Source organism: Echinops telfairi, unplaced genomic scaffold, assembly GCF_000313985.2.
Source record: "Echinops telfairi isolate 266 unplaced genomic scaffold, ASM31398v2 ScPeMD7_11;HRSCAF=52, whole genome shotgun sequence".
NCBI classification, from domain to species: domain Eukaryota; kingdom Metazoa; phylum Chordata; class Mammalia; order Afrosoricida; family Tenrecidae; genus Echinops; species Echinops telfairi.
In genome coordinates, this window is record NW_022103908.1 from 30,335,342 (window position 1) to 30,353,101 (window position 17,760).

Consider the following 17,760-nt stretch of genomic DNA (forward strand, 5'->3'; position numbering starts at 1 on the left):
CTAAACCAGTTGCTGTGAAGAGTGATTCATGGTGACCCCATATGCCTCAGAGTAGAACTGTGATCCATAAGATGTTTCAATGCTATTTATTTTACTTTTATTTTTAAAGATTACCAGACCTTTATCCTATGTCAACTCTGGGGAAATTTGAACTTTCAATCTTTTGATGATGACGTCAAATCAAGTCAATTCAGATGCATAGCATCCATACAGCACAGAGTAGGTTTTCAACTTGTAGGTTTTCACACCTGTAAATCTTTACAGAAGCAGATTGCCTCACCATTCTACTGCAGAGTGGTTGGAGGGTTTGAACTGTTGACCTTGAAGCCTACTATGCCACGTAGGCTCCTTTGATTAACCTAGGTAGTTAAACTTTTCTTTCAAGCCAATCTTAGATTACTTGAATGAATACATGAATGAATGAATTTTTGATAAGAAATTATTTTATAAGAGAGTATAATAAAGTCTCAGAGCTTAGACATATTGAGATACACGAATTCACTCTTTTTTATAGATCGAGTTATATTCTTAGTAAAGACAGTAATTCTTTTTTCACAAAACTGTACCCAGAATTTAGCTAGCATGAGTCTTAACCCATGAATCCTTCTTTAATCCCGAAAGAGAAGAAAACATTAAATGTTTATATCAAATTTCAAATAAAATTGACAAAATTAAAAACATGAGAAATAACTGGACTACTTATATACCTCCTTACAGAGTTTGCCATTGGAATGAGAACTTGTGAAGGGAAACTTTGAGTACCAAGGAACAATCCAAAGAGAAGCAGGATGAATTGCATGTGAACAATAATATTGGCAGAGTGAGTAAGATTCAGGGCTTTCAAAAATGGTAACCTTATTCATCTTGTCTTTACATAGAGTGACCAGCAAGAAGAAAGGGTGACCCATTTCGATAACTCAATATAACTACTGTTAACTGATAGAAAACTCTAAAATACCTGTGGAATTAGAGGGTAGGATGAAGGTGGTGAATAGAACAGATGTATTGTTCTGGGTAAAAGATACCAACAGCTTTTTAAAAGTGAAGCAAAAGGAAAAAATGTGCAGTTTGTGTTTGAATAAGCTGCCTCCTGACATTCTTAAGAGGAAAGGTTGTTTCATCTGGCTTATACATTTTTATTATGCATTTATCTTAGGGAGTATAGCACATCTAATTAATGTACCATGATAAATGGAGTTGCTATATCATTAGAACCCACTTTTAAAGAATGAAAAGAGACCTTCCATGTGCAAACACAGGGAAGTTAATCCCCAGCTATCAAAGGTTCATCTCCTGCAAAGTCATTTCACGTTGCTGATACATTTCATAGGAATCATTTATATCATGCCCAGGCAATCAGAGAGAAACTGCCAAAAGAAGTTTTAATTGAGTTGTTCAGCCATCAATCCAGACTTGTCAGATGGTTAGAAAAGAAATTGACATAGAAATCCTGAGAGAGGTTTTCTTATATTAGCAATAACAATAAAAAATGCGGGAAAACCAAAGTGGACCTTTTCAATGTTCCGAAATGAAAGGAAACTAGCCTATTTTTGCAAGTTTAAAGAGTGGAACATGAAGTGGCATTCTAGTATGCTTAGATTTCCAGAAGCCAACTCTTCTCCCACTAGTCTACACACCATTTAAAAAACACTTCACCAATGACTTAACAAAAAGGAGCAATGTTTGATAAATGGCTAAAATTTAGTGTGAGTTATTTTCTCTTCACCAAAGAGCAAGTTGGTTTTAAAAGTTGATGGAATCCTTCAGGGTCAGGAGATAGAAAGAGTCCATAGGTGCCAGGCATACACAACTGTACAAGCAGCAATTTTAGTAACTCCAGAGACACTCCACTTAAGACATAGGTCATTCACTCATATGAAATGATGTGCTAGTCTGTTTGCTATGCTTCTCTCCCCTCTTCATTATTCTTTGTCCATTCAAAATTCACCCTTTTGGGGGTTTGGTTGTTTTCATTTTAAACTCACTTGGAGGTCAAACAAACCAATATTTTTCTTTTGTGTTAGGATACAAAATAAATTGAGGAGTCCCTATTTTGTAAACTTAAATGAAGAACAAATATGCTTTGGCACAAACTATTTGTTTATTGTATTAACCCCCCTTAATATATATTTACTTATTAGCAATATAAACTAGCAGAAAATAATAGGTTATCATAAAAAGCTAGAGAAATTAACCTGCTTTACGCTGGCATTTTTATATTTGAGAGGCTTAAATTATATGTCACCTTCATGGGGCCATTGGCAGATTTGGACTCACAGTGGTTCTATAGGATGGAGTATAATTGCCTCCGTTGGTTCTAAATCTTTATGGGGGTTCTAAATCTCTCTCCCATAGACTGGCTGTTGGTTTCAAACTGCTAACCTTGTGTACCAACTTATAGTGACCCTACGAATAATAGAATCGTCTTGTTAATTAGTCATGTATGCCCTGATCCTGTTATCTGATCCCCAAGCCCAGCAGCTCATTCCCAACTGGTGTTTTGTTATGTCTAAAATATTTTCATAACTTTTGTCCTTGTATGCTCCATAGCATTCATGAATATATTTACAGCAAAGGTAAATACCTATATACAAATATCCTGTCAAATACACACATCTATTTTCATGGATATACTTCCATACTTGTTCAGTCAGTGTGTGGATCCAAATATCTATTATTCATGGATCATCACTATTAGAGGATTGTGCATATAATTTGCTTGGGTCTCAATTGCTTTTAACCCTTGTAAACCTGACAGTATCTCACCTGATGATTCTCTAAGCTATCCAATAAAACTGCTTTGATACTCTATGTTTCAAATATTAGCTTGCAGTAGCTGCAACATTTTCATGTTGAATATTTAATAAATTCCAAGCCCTAATAATTTTTCATATGAATAAAGTAAATCTTGGCATAATGAACTTTAGAGATGATTTAAAATATTTGAAGTAGAAAGAAGCAGTGGAAACCTTATCCTAAATGGAAATGTTACCCGAATCACTCTGAAGGAGTTGCAACACACAGCAGGTTGTAACAAAAAGGAAAAACTTTATTTCATGGACATGGGGCCCAGTAGACTCTTATGCAGAGATTGAGCCCCTTACCTCAGGCCTTGGGGCTTATATAGGGAAGGGATTAATCACAAGGGGTTTGGGGGATTGGCTATAGAGGCTAGCACAAATGAGTTATAAAGCAGAGGGTTACAGTAGTGAAAGTGGTGAGGGGTAGGTTAATGGCCACCTGGGGCTTTTCATATTCCTTAGATCTGTCTCCAGAGCAGCTCATTGTCCCTGCTGCACTCCTGAGAAGCAACATATGGCCTACTGGCAAGACTGTTTATGCAAATCTTTTATTTAAAATAAAAGTTGTGATGAGATGAAAATCTCAATATTACTTTAGTTTATAGCCTTTGTTTCCTCTCTATAATAGAAGAAATGCAATAATGAGTCAAAAAGGAAAAACAAAATGTACTATATGGCACTATTCTATGCAAATAGTATACTTTCTATATTGATATGCATTCCTAACAACAGTCTATGATATAAATTTGGGGAATTGTTGAATAATGAATGTTCTTTTCTGTAACTAGTCATTTACGGAGTTTCATATCAAGCAAGAAAAGTTAATAAATTAGTGAATAAAATTCTCCATGTCTTATAGAGCTATTTCTTAAATCTAAATATCTAAATTTTAGATGAGCCTGCATTACATTTTTTTCATAATTTATGTGCATATATATTTTATGATGAAACATCCTATTCTTGCCTCTTGGATAAAATGAAATTGACATTAATTTTGGCCCAAAGGAAAAACAGAACAAAATAACGTACATTTTCTCAATAAGAAATGACCATTTATTACATAGTAATCAGAGATGCAATGTTTGGCAAATCTCAGTAGCGTTTTACGGGATGGGGTCTCCTTGCTGTGGTGAGGTGAAATCCCCACCAGGGCTCTTCTTTCTGCTTCTCCGACTACACCAAGGGATGGATGACTGCTACTCAGTGCCACCAGGTTGTTTTCAACTCACGGCCACCCAGTGAGGCGAGGTCTACCTGCCTCTGGGGATCCTGAGGTTGGAACTCTTTATTGGAATGTAAAGCCTTATTTTTCTCCCTCTGAGTTTAGAATTACTGATCTTTTGGATCAAGTTTCAACAGAGAGGAGATTGGCCAGTTGTGCTATTCCACTGTTCCTAAGAGTGAGCAATTTCAGAAGAAGGATAAGAGAATCCCAGGTCCATTAAGAAAGAAGAGCCATTAACAAGACCCTCTCAAGATCCCTGTCTGCAGGGGCAAAGGTAGTAGAGACAGCAGAGACATAAAGGTAGTAGAGACAGCAGAGACATATACAGAGATCATCAGAAGAGAAGAACAACACTGTGAGGCTGTGAGACAGAACTATGAAGCAGAGCTCCAAGATGGTAAGGCAGAGCGACAGATTTACAGAAAAAGACAGAGGCCAAGGGCCATGTTGTTGCGAGGTCAAGGACTGGCAAGAACCATGCTGGCTAGTATGGCTGGGAAGAGACATTGCACACAAAAGAACTGTTTCCTTACTTTTCTAATGTGTTAGCTTTTTAAATGCACTCCATGTTCATGAATGCTGTCCCTGAGTTCTGTGTGTCCATTGCAGCAAATTATCCAGGATAACAGAAAAGCAGATTAGCATGAGAGTGTTGGTTGAATGAGTCAAAACAGAGGGGGAAAAAAAGTGGACTCATAGCTGACCTTTGTCCTGTGGCAATTTGCTTTGAGCCGATAAGGCATTAGAAGTCTGATGTTGCCCATACACTGCTTCCTCAATTATTACAAAAAGAAGAAGAAAGGAATGGAAAGCATGAATGTAGAGAGGGAGGTAGGAATAGAGAGAGAGAAACAGAATAAAAGAGAGAAAGAAGAAGGAGGGAAGGGAGGAAGGACAGAAGGAGGGAAGGAAGGAGGGAGGGAGGGGAGGAGGGAGACAAGAAAGAAGATGACTATAGATCTTAAAAAGACATTTTTTATCCCCCTCCTCTGCTCCTCAGAGATATTCTGGGTATCTAGTACTGCAAGACAAATAGCTCTACATTGTGGTGGGTAAAATCAAAACACTTCCTAAAGGTATATATATACATAGGCATATGCATACATACATGAATATATATATGAAAATAAAAACAGTAAAAATGGTCCAAGTTATCTTTTCAAAGTCTAATTAAAGGAAGGCTTACTCAAAGGAGGATTTACTTATACAAACTGACTGAATTTCAATACGACCACATAAATTGTATGATGGTCTACTTTTCTCAATTCCAGTACACCTTTTCCAGTGCTAAACAAAAGAGTGGAGGTTCCAGTCCATCCAGAGGTGCCTCATAAGAAAAGCTTGACAGTCCACTTATGAACCATCAGGCAATGAAAGCTCGAGGGACTCTATTTTGGCACCCAGGGGATTGCCATGGTCCAAAAGAGTGGCAGAGACTGTGTTGTTGTTCTTACTTTTAATACCCACTGGAGGAGGAAGAATGGCTCTGTAGCTTATCAAAAAGGCCCAGGTAGTGAGAATGTCTACTTCCCCTCTCTGAACGTTCCCTGGAAGAGTTGTAGTTACAGAGCTTATTTTCATTTCTTTATTCCCATTGAGAAATCATATCTTCAGGGCATGGGTTTAAAATAATCAATGGTAATCATTTAACATGCTGCTAAACAGAGAAGAGATACTGGTTAAGAGAATCAAAAAGCTTTTCAAAAGAATATTAAAGAAAATCTGGATAAAATATGCCTAAATGGTTGTTTGAAAATCCAACATGTCCCAGAGATATAGAAAGTCAGGACTTCTACCTCACCCCAGCCCAGCAATGGTAAAAGCCTCTCCTGACTTCTTTATCTTATTGAGGGACTACACTAGTTCTACTATTTGGCAGATATAAGAGAGGGCAGATCATTCCTCTGCCAGAACTATATCAAAATGCCAGTCATAATTAAGTTAAGTTTCAGAATCAAGTAGTATAACACAGACACCCATATTTCAATCACAAATTATTATTATGCCAATAAATGATAATATCTCAAATTGAATTAAAAATGAACCAGTGAATGGCAAGAAAGAGATGATAGGGATATTATAAATATTTGATAAAAACATTTAAACCAGCTTTGCTCAACACTCTTCATTCAGCACTTAGACATACATTTGATTAAAAAGTAATAAAATACAGAGAACTTTGGCAAAATAGCTGCAGATATAAAAATACTTAAAATATTAGAGATAAAACTACAATGTCCATAATAAAGATCACAGGGATGAGTTCAATGATAGAATGGAAAGCGAAAGGAGAAAAATAGCAAAAAGAAAATGGAAAATAGCTATATTTAGGTAGGTCAATGTTATATTTATAATTGTGATATGATTAAATATTTATTTTATAAAATGTATAAAATAATGTTATTTATGCTTTCTAGATGTGTCAGTCCGGGTAGACTAGAAAAACAAATCCATAGACACTCATATGTGGATTATGTACAAGAGCAATTGAACATTGAGAAAACATCCCAGCCCAGTCCAGATCAAGTCCATAAGTTCGATATTAGCCCATATGTCCAACACCAATCTATAAAGCCCTCTGCAGACTCACAAAACACATGCAACAAAGCCAAATGCAGGATGATCACAGGCCAGTGGTGAGAAGTCTTGTGGATCCAGTGGTGTTGTAAGCACCTCAGCGCTGGCAGGGGTCTCCACGTGGGTCTGTCAGCTCGAGACTCTGCCATCAGCCTGTCTCCATGTGTCTTGTCAGCTGCAATGTCTTCCAGGGAGTCTGCCTTGTCAGTAGAGTCTCCAAAGGAGTGAGTGAGTGTCCGCCCTCCAGTGAGCTATTTATCTCATTAGCACCCCCAAATGAGGTTATCAAGCTGCACCCTAATCACAGGTAAACTCCACCCTTCACTTGTATGTCTCAAATTGACAACAGATTATGTAACTACCATACTAGATAACTAAAAAAATTTTTTTTCTTCAGGAAAATCAATGTCAAAGAAGAACTTGAAAGACATTATGACATAATAGTTAGTTCACCCTATCTTGCTAAGAAATGATAGTATTGATATTGTGTTCATTATTATCCCAAGTTTTATTATTCTAAGTCCTTGTCATTTAAGAAAGATTCTTGGTGAAAATTAAGAATATGCCTATCATATATAAAAAGATATAGTCTTAATGATCAGAAATGTCAAGCGAAACAGGGAGCATGTTAAATTGAGAATCAGTCTGGAAACTTTATTTACAACAGATATTTATGTCAATGAGTCAACACAATTTTCTGAGTATTGAAATTAAGATAAACACATGTTTGTCACACAGTGGTGGTTTGTGTGTTGCTGTGATGCTGGAAATGATGTCACTGGTTTTTCACCCAAAGGGAACAGGTTTCAGTGGAGCTTCCAGGCTAAACACAGACTACAGAGAAAGTAGTCCCACTTCAGAGGAAGAGTTACAGAAAACCTTAGACATATCCTGGAAAGCTTGTCAGATACCGAAAGCCTACTGAATGGAACCAGAACGTTGTCTGTGGTAGTGTCAGAGTTCACTGGAAAATGACTGGGGAGGAGCTGCTTTCTCCAAGGACAGTCGACCACAGTGAAGTGAAGGAATGAAAGTCGGAGAATGGAGGCTGGAGGATCTTCGTTTGCTAATGGGGCAGAACTCCAATGAGAAGACGTAGCTGCAGAAATAGACTAATGATAGAAACTCGCATACAGGAAAGTTGAACGTCATCAGAAGTGAAATGCAACAATTCAGATCAATAGTCTAGGTGTCAGTGAGATGAAATGGACCATTTTGAATCAGAAAAGAACGTGCTTTACAATGCTGGAAACGGCACAATCAAGAGGAATGGCTTGGCATTGGTTGTCAAAAAAGACATTTCAATATCTATCTTGAAGTGCAGTACAGTCCCTGATGGGATTATATTTATCCATATCAAGGAAATCCAATCAATAAAACTATTTTTCAAATTTATCCTCAAAGCACGCAAACTAGTGATAAAGCAATTAAAGAATTGTACCAAAACATCGAAGGTTGTACTGCTGGAGGTTGGAAGTTGATCAAACATGCCATCCTGATGCATTGACATTATTGGCAATTAGAACACAAGATTTGGATACAAAGAGGAAGAAAGGGTAGATGGAAATATGATCTTGGTGATATAAATTAAGCTGGAGACACTATGACAGAATTTTGCAAAGCCAACCACTTGTTCATAGCAAATACCTCCTCCAGTAACACAAATGGCAACTGTACACCTGGACTTCTTTCAATAGAACACACAGAAGTAATTTGACAACATCTGGGGGAAGAGACTTGGAAAAGCAGTGTATCAGCAGCTAAAAACAGGACAGGGGCTGACTGTGGAACAGATGATCGATTGTTCATATGTAAGGTCAGATGGATGCTGAAGAAAATTTTTAAAATTCTAGGTAAGCCAAAATAGTACTTCATTATATCTAAATTTAACATCTCAAGAACAAATTTACTGCATTGATCAGAAACGACAGAAGAACTAATGAGTTGTGAGAGGCCATCAAAACAAATTTCCTTAAGAAAGCCAAAGGTCATTAAAAGACAAGAAAAAAGAAAAGTTTGTAGTGTATATCAGAGGAGACCCTGAAATTTGATTTTAATCACAGTCTAGCAAAGGCAAATGAAAGAAATGATGAAGACAAAGAGCTGAATAGAAAACTTCAAAGAGAAGCTTCAGAAGACAAAATAATAAAATATTATAATGAAATGCACATAGACCCATAGTTAGAAAATGAAAAGAGAATGTACTCAGCCTATCTTAGCCTAAAAGAACTAAATTAAAAATCAAGCTTCACATTGCATTCTTGAAAGATTATATTGGCATAATATTAAAGAAGAGGGAAGTCGCTGTACCTAAAAGAACAAGTGGACAGTCCATCATTTCAGGAGGTAGCCTATGAGCAAGGACCAATAGTAATGAAGGAAGAAGTTCAAAGTGCACTGAAAGAGTAGTCAAAAACAAGGGTGCAGAAATTGAATTGTCTCCAGAAGCTGATGAGCACTTCTTTTTTCTTTGCCAGACAATCTGGAACAAAGTCAGTTGGCCAATTGTTTGGAAGCGATCCATATTTGTACTCATTCCAAAGAAAGGTAACTTGATGAAATGCCCAAATTATAGAACAATCTGATTGACACCACATGCAAGTAAAATTAAGCTGAAGATCACCCAAGAACGGTTGCAGAAGTACATTCACAGGGAGCTGAAAGTTCTGACTAGATTCAGAAGAGGACAAGCAACAAGGGATATCATTGCTGGTCTCAGATGGATCTTGGCTGAAAGCAGAGGATACCAAAAAAGATGTTTTCTTGTGCTTTATTGCTATAGGAAAACATTTGACTATGTACATCATAGCTAATGCTAGATAAGCCTGAGAATGGGATTTAAATCATACTTCATTGTCCATGGATCAAGAAGAAGTTGTGCAAACAGAGCATCGGAATACTGCATGCTTTGACATCAGAAAAATTGTGCAACAGTGTTTTATCCTCTCACCATATTTACTCAATTTATAAATAATTTGAGAAGGTGGATTATATAAAGAAGAATGCAACATCAGGCTTGGAGAGAGGCTTTTTATTAATCTGCCATATACAGAGGACGCAACCTTGCTTGCTGAAAATAAAGACGGCTTGGAGCACTTGCTGTTAAAGATCAAGAATTGTAGCTTACTGTATGGATTACAATTCACTTTCAAGAAGACCAAAATCCTCATAAGTTGACCAATAAGTAACATCATGATAAATGGAAAAAGATAGATGTTGTCAAAGACTTCATCTTGCTTGTATCTACAATCATTGCTCATGGAAGCAAAACAACAGTCAAGAGATCAAACAAAGAGTTACATTGGGTAACTCTGCTCCACAAGACTTCTTTAGGGTATCGAAAAGCAAGGAGGATCCTTTGAGGACTCAAGTATCCTTGACCCAAATGTATTTTCAAATGCTTTATCTTCATGCAAGTTAGATAGTGAATGGCCTACTGAAAAAGCACTAATGATTTTGAATTGTGGTGCTGGCGAAGAACATTGAGAGTACCACAGACTGCCAAAGGGACCAACAAATCTGTTTGGGAAGAAGTATGGTCACAGTGCTCCTTAAAGGCCAGGATAGTGAGACTTAGACTTACACATTTTGGACATGTTTTCTGGAGTTACTAGCACCTGTAGAAGGACATCATGCTTCCTAAGGTAGAGGGACAGTAAAAAAGAGGAAGGCTTTGACAAGATAGATGAACACAGTGGCTGCAACAATGGGATTAAACATAGGAACAATTGCAAGGGTGACACAGGACCAGGTAGTGTTTTTTATTCTGTTGTGCATAGGTCAGTGTGGATGGCAACAGAATTGATGGCATCTAGCAGAAATGATAACCAACCTGAGCTATAACTGAGCAAATCTGTCATTTAAAATGCACAGTGCTTATTAAACTATGAAAAAGCTTTTGTAAAATATTTTTCAAAGAAGGTAACCAACATCAGTTTTTTTATTTGCAAAAGCAAATTGTGAACCATTAAATCTATGTCATTGAAGTCATTTTCCAAGATTATCAGGATCAATAATTAATTATCTAATTAATTTTCTCATTATTTCTCTGATTTTTTTTTCAGAGACATGAAAGGAGGTGAGAAGGGGATGTAGGTCAGGTACTATTGAAAGTTTAATTAATTTTTTTTCTCGGTTAAAAGTATTTATCCTTTTTGAACTAAGGTATACGGGGGTAGCATCCTTGTACTTGCAGTACATTGTTAAAATGTATTATTGTAGTGGTAAAATGAGATGCTCTTAATTTTATTATTTATTAATTGATTCACTTTTTCATAGCTTGCCAGAAGAGGACCCACACGATAGTGACTAGTTCAGAGAATATGCTTGGTCTTGCTAAACAGAATCCTTCCATACAAGCTGTTGAATCCCAGCTGGTGTCATAACAGAAAATGCAATATGTTTTTCCACCCTCGTATGAGGGCAGATGCTTCCTGTCAACAATCCTGTAATGTCTAATTTCCTAGGTGACCCACGCCACCCCAAGCAAGAGTATAAATACATAGGTCAGATCAATGATCACTGAGGCAAAGGCACCACTCCTTGAATTCAACTCACCAGGAGAATTCATGAGAACTTCCCGGCATCCACTGCCCAAAGGCAGCCCATTAGCAAGGTTTTAGGTAATATAATTTTTAAAATCTATGAATTATATTTAATTTTGATAAAATTTCCAACAAGATTTTGGAACTAGATGAACCATTGCTATATTACATTTAGAAAAATAAGTAAGATATAAAATAAATGAGGCACATCAATGTATAGCCTAAATAATAATGACACCAATCAATAAACTTCAATTCAACTGAGCAAAGGGGAAATATATTTTCTAAAATAAAATTATGTACTATCTGGCTTTTAATGAACTGACAATGAAAAAAAGCACCAATCTATATGTTGTTGATTAGCATATAAGTTGATGGTACATTACAGACAGCATCTAACCCACAAGTTGATGATAGAACACACTAGAAAACCTGACCAGCTGTTTCTATAAGGATACAGGCAAGAAAATTTGATGGGGTAATTCTAATCTATCCCATGGATTCTCTAAGAAGCAGATTCAATCCCTGAGACCCAATAAAGCAAATCATATTGATTTAATATGTATATAACTTTAAGTACATGTATAAATGTAATTTTCTATAAAGATATTTATTGCACCTTGAGTTATAACAGCAAACAATTAGAAAGAAACAAATGGTCTATTTAAAGGGATTTTTGCAACAATAAAAATAACTTCATTGCCACTGAGTCAATTTCAATTAAAGGGCTGTTCAGAGTTGGTAAGAGTGAGCTTTGAGCTTTACTTATACAAATAACTAAGGAGCACTGGAGCCCAGTAAGCTTTGCTAACTGAAAAGGTGATAGTTCAAACCCACCAGAGAGTTCAATAGGGAGACAGACACGTTTTTCACTTGCTCCTATAAAGATTTCCAGTCTCAGAACCTTTCAGATGCAATCATATTCTGTCCTGTACAATCCCTAAGAGTCAGAATGGATTCGATGGCAGTAGGTTTCAAAAGAAAACTATGTAATTGTGGTTGGACAAATACTTTCTATCTGTAGTGACATTATTGTGTAATTATAGGAAAGCTTATTTTGTCTACAAATTATACATATGAGGGTAGGTCAAAAGCTGTTAATACAAAATAATAGAAACATTTAGCAAGACAAAAATAAAAATGTGAAGCTATTTTTTCTTGCCATATCTTTCACCTGAGTCCGTATGAGAGTAGAGTTTCCATCTCTCTAGCTTTTCTCCAAAGAATATTCTGCTTTATAATTGATATCATATTAAAACAGGACTCAAGGGAGGCAAATCATGTTTCTTTTATTTTTTAAAGTGGAGGAATAAAAAGAAGTCTGAAGTCTATATCAAAGTTGTGGAGTGGTTGTGACAGATTTTCCTGTTAAATAATCTTAGGTCAGCGCTTGTTACCCACAAAGAATGAGTAATTTGCATTGTTGTGATGGAATTGTTTTTTCTTAACTAAATTCTTTTTTGCCTTTTCTTCACCAATGCATTTTTCTGTTTTTTCTTATTTTGCTTCTATACATCCATGTTTGTCCTGTGTCCTTTAAGTACATTTACCAAGGTTACCTCATTCGGAGTTACAAAACGCAGTCCCCATATTACTGTGACTCGACAGCAGGAAGGTGAAGGCAGAGAGAGAGTAGAGGTCCACAGGACCCTCCTTCCAAGAAGGTCACGCCTACAAGGAGGTACCTGCTTGACCAGCTGGACTCCCACCACTACACTTTCAGATCTTCAAATTGACCGAAATTCTGACACGGCCACACTGATGTGGTCTGCACATTAATGGCAATACGGTGGTCTTCTTGCACCGTCTTCTGGATTTCAGCCGCAAGTTCTTCATTAATTAAAGCTGAAGGACTTGTTTTGAATAATCTGAGAAGTCTTCTATCCTTCATTAAAATGCATGACTCATCTAAAAATTGTTGTTTAATATGAGGAAGCATTCATGTAAGCTTGTTGAGAGATATCAATGATTTTGGAAAATGTCTACTTGAGTTTTGCTAATGTTTTGATATTAGTTATTCCTATTATCAATTTGCTATTAGTACAACACTATTAATTTTTAAGATACCCTATTAAAACTAAGACAAGCATAGTCCTGAATGAACTGCTGTGTATATATACACTGATTGAAGAGACATGTTAAAATATAGTTCGTTTTACATAAATTCATAACCAAAAGAAATACAGTCAGTAGAAATACTTTTTGATTTACCCTCTATATAATTGTTGGCATTTTAAAAAGCTATATAAACCACTCTTATAAATTCACATAATAAAATACTATAAGCATTTGAAAGGGTAAAAGAGATCTTGAGATCCTGACAGGGTCCATTCTACATGATGTATTATAATAAATGATCAATAAAAAGTATATATATTTGTATGTATTAATATTTGTCCTGTTGATATATAATCAACCTTTATATATGTATATACAACTTTGGACATATTATCACAAGAAACCAGTCCCTGAAAAGGACCTCATGCTTGGTTACGTAGCAGGCCAGCAAGCGAGAGGAAGACCTTGGACCAGATGGATTAACACAGTGGTTGTGACCATGAACTCAAGCACAGCAACAGTTGTGAGAACGAAGGACTGCGCAGTATTTCGTTTTGTTCTACGTGGGTTGCCATGAGTTGGAACCAACTCCATAGCGCCTAACAACAGCAATAGAAAGTTTTAATTTGGTCGAAATGTATATGTATAGCATTTGAAAGTGTCACCATTTAAAACGCTACTATTAGGGTTGTAGTGTATAAGAGACGGAGACAAACATGGATGGATGAACTGCAATGTCCCCATGACTATGAAGGCAGACGAAGGCCAAGGAACATAAGGACGGCCAGGACCCCCGGAGGTAAGAGAACTACCTGTCCGGCCGTCTTCTCTCTCGGGTTCTGAAGAAGGAATTGACTTGGGCAAGATTCTCCATCATGAGAAGGGCTTCCACACTCCAGAACGATGAGGTAATAACTTCTATCTTAAAACTCAATAAAAAAAATTGAGATATTTTGTTAGAGTAGACCAGGAAAACTAATGTATTTTTAAATTCACTTATAACAAATCAGATGATGATGTTTTGAGCACAGCTACGAATAACATCATAGAATTATATCCATCATAGAGTTAATTCTATTCCACTGTTCTCCTCCCCGCCCCGCAAAAAGTCAGCACGCTAGAACACCATACTGGTAATTAGTGATCCAAATATTTTAGATTATTTCATTACAGTATATAAATTTAATTAATACTGGCATTACTTAATGTCCTCCATGTGGATTAGTTATGGGGTCACATTTTAAATACATTATTAATAACTATATTATTTATTTGTGCAAAGCTAGAAAGAATATTTGGATTTATCAAGGAGATCTCTTGACAGAAACAAAAATTGAATACTTAATACTGTTATAAACAGCTAATTTTACCACTTATTTGTAATATCAACCTCCATGTGATATTACAGCAACCTATAAACATATTGCATGTGAGTGTTATGATTTTTCTTTGAAAAAATCCTACTCCCGAAAATCAGAATAATTTAGTATTACATGATTTTCAATGTAATAAAATTCTTTATGCCATTTCACCACAGAGTTTACAATTAATTTGCTGTATCTGTTGTAAAGACTGAGTCTTCTTCTAAAAATAATAATCTTACTAAAATTTTTAGTGGTATGTGTTTTTTTACTTGCTTGCATTCTTTTACTGGCTACTAATTCTTTTAATCTTTGTTTTCTCCCCAAATGCTGTTAAATGTATGGGTTTTAGCAAGAAAAGATCCATTCACTCATCTCCATACGACAGGTGTAAAAAGAGACACATTGCATCTTTCTTATTATACTCTATATTCTCTCTTTTTTTAATTTCACCATAGTAAGGGGAAAATGGTACATTAATTTATTATAATATTTACTGGATCACCTCATCACTTTTGATCTTTTGAGACTACTTAATTTTTCTTTCACCATCTTTCTGGCTTTCTATTTTTTCACTACTATTCAATGCCTAATGGAAATATTCTTAGAATAGTGAATTATTTCAGAATGTGGAATAACTTATTATGTACTCTCTAAGAAATTTGTCATATAATATGTATCCACACATACAAAAAAATGAGTTAAGTTTGGAAGAAATTTCTAGACAATTTAACAATTTAACAAGTAGACAATTATTTGTTTTCTAACACAAAAGTGCTCAGATTACTTCCTTTTGAACAGAAATTCCTGTATAATTAATTGAATCAGTAGTCCATAGTATTTAATTTATACAATGACTGCATGATGTCCTAACTTATCTCTACCTTGAAATATTTTCTTAGCTTTAGTGATTTTCCTTTATGAGTATCATTCCCAGTGGGTAACTTAATAAGTGATATTGTGTAATCTTAAATAGTAGCGAAGAAAACCTCTCATGTATGCATTTACCAATAATTATTGAGTGAAATAAAACTTGCTGACCATAATCGACTCTCAGCCCTTGAGTGTTCCCAAGGTGATACTGCATGACTGAACCCACATGTTACTGGACAGGTCTCTAATATTCTCAGAAACAGCTGCTTGAAGTCTTAGATGGAGACCATAAACAATCATGTCCTGCTTCTGGCTTTGAATATTTAAATGTAACAACTTTGGGGGAGACAAGAGTTCTTGTTTTTGCTTTGTTCATTACTTTTATTTTGGTTACTCTTCTCTGGTAAGCTTAATGTGAAGCCTAACTTGTGTGTCTCATACAGTACCTAGTTGAATCTCAGAGGGGAAAAAAACACAACAATTTCTTGTCAGATTACAACTATAATTTTCTGAAAGACAACCAATATCCTCAAACACTGTCAAATAACCATTTAGGTTATATTTAATACTGCTTACAAAATATGTAATAATGCTGCAGCTATTGGTAAATTAAGTAGTACTTGAAAATAAACTTGGGAATTTTGTGAGTTTGGCGGGGGGGTCCCTCTGTATAATCAACTTGAAATAAAGAACTGATGGTTGATCGGTCAAGGTTTAGTACAAGAAGAAAACAAAACATTCTTGGTACTTTTAGCTAAATGCCACATCCACTGAGTTCATTCCTCCTTATGAAGACTCCATGGCATTGCTCCCTGCCATCCAGCCCGCTCTGACGCACTTTATGCACAGGGCCAGGGAGAACTGGCCCCCTCTAGGTTTCTGAGACTCTATCTCTTTACCTGAGTAGAATGCCTTCTCTTTCTCCCACAGTGAAGCTGTTGATTTCCAACTGCTGATCTTGTGATTAGTAGCCCAAGACCCCCACCAGGGCTCCTTTAAAGATTCCCCTCATCCCTGCCCCACCCCAAGACAGGAAAACTGCCTCTTAGACATTTCGAGCCTGCAAATCTTTTCAGAAGCAGACTGCGGCATCATTCTCCCGGGGAATGTCTAGGTTGGTTCAAATTGCCAACATGTTGGCTAGCACAGAGCACTAGCACCACCTGAGACACGAGATTAAACACAGTGATTTAGGGGGCTTTGAAAGCTTGACAGTCTGGGTCAAATGTAAGGAACAGGCACTGGGCATTTGTTTTCAAGATCTCATCTATTTCCTGTCACCCAGGGGTCCAGGGCTGCTGCTTTTATTGCACTCACCTCTGACACCATCAAAATTCCTTCTCACCTGCAACACACATGACTCATAGTGCAACGGATTGTCCAGTGACTTTGAGCATTCTCACCTTTAGTGTTTGTACCCAAGCTGTTATGGGCAGAATAATGTTCTGTATTTAATTTCTGCAATTTGTATCTTAGAAACACACCTCTAATTGTCCTGACTTCAATCAACTACAAAGGATTCTGGGGATATTGGGTTGCTTTCTAAACTCTAGTTAGGTGAGAATAAGGGAACCAATTCAACTATCTACCTCAGTAGTTAACAGAAGCCAATCCAACATCTCCTTTTATTTTAAACTTCCCAGAGAGAAAGGCATTTACAACCAGTTTCTCTCTACATGGCCTTATTGCAAAACCTTCATTATTTTAGTGTCTTAAGGTATCCTGGATCTCTACTTTTCCATGTGTTATTTCAGATGTTCCTGCTAATGAGAATGGAACTCCTACTGAAGATGAAGATATTAGAAAGATAATTGACATGTCTGGACACAGAGCAGTGACTTTACATTTGACTCTGCATGTGGTGAAGCCTGAGAGAGGCCTCCCAAAGACAGGGAGGCAGCTGCGGGATGCTTGTGGAGAAGTGGGAAGGGCTTGCTTGCTGAGAGGATGCCTAACCCCCAGAGGGAAACAAAGACTTTTTTATAAAAATCATTTTATTGGGGGTTCGTACAATTCTTATCACAATCCATACATACAGCCGCACATTAGTACATTTGTTGCCATCATCATTCTCAAAATACTTGCCTTCTACTTGAGCCCTTGATATCAGCTCCTCATTTCCCCCCTCCTTCTCCACTACCCCCCCTCATGAACCCTTCATAATTCATAAATTATCATTATTTTGTCATATCTTAAACAGTCCAACATCTCCCTTCACCCACTTCTCTGTTGTCCATCCCTCAGGGAGGAGGTTATATGTAGATCCCTGTAATCGGTTCCCCCTTTCTACCCCACAGTCCCTCCACCTTCCTGGTATTGCC